We start from the raw sequence: 715 nt of genomic DNA, 5'->3' as shown, positions 1-715 counted from the left end.
AGAGTAGGCTTGCTCATCAATGCCACAATTGGTGAGACCAATTGTGACACTCTATATAACTTTCGTCATGTAATATCCTTGAAGAGGCAGACGGCGGCAAGGGGAAAACATGATACAGGTATCAAAGTCAAAACCAACAAGTAAGAGAAACAAAGAAAGAAAGGGAGAGAAAGAAGGAAAGAAAGAAGGAAGGAAGTTAAGAAAAAAACGACAAAGAGAAATGAAAGAGTAATAAAAAGAATAAATGTAAGGGAAACAGAAAATGCATAGAAAAAAGAAAATGCACAAGAAAATGAACAATTCAATTCGAGATAACGATCTCCAGTTAGATATGGGGCACAGCTATAGAACTTAAGAAGTCATCTGATCAGTATAAGAGGTAGAGATTCAAGCTATCGTTACTTTGAGAAGACGTAATCCAGTCCTTTACTTTTTGCCTCAGAAAACAACGGTGTATTTTGCAACAAATGTTCGTCAAGTTGTCACAATACTGTAATCCAAATATAAACGGCTCTGTTTCTAATACTATCAGATACTCGCCGGTGTTTCTATCTTGTGTCTGACTTAGTATAGATCCGGACTCGTGGATCCTTTCAACCAAGAGTGTTATATAACGGCCTTGTTAAACCTCAATAAGAGGAGAAGGCCGGAATACTTGAATGAACATGATGTGCGGCAGCCCCCGCACCCGTTTGTTTGTTCTAGGGCGTGAAGA

Source organism: Branchiostoma floridae, chromosome 2 (assembly GCF_000003815.2).
Source record: "Branchiostoma floridae strain S238N-H82 chromosome 2, Bfl_VNyyK, whole genome shotgun sequence".
Taxonomy (NCBI): Eukaryota; Metazoa; Chordata; class Leptocardii; order Amphioxiformes; family Branchiostomatidae; genus Branchiostoma; species Branchiostoma floridae.
Note: the sequence above shows the minus strand (reverse complement) of the source record.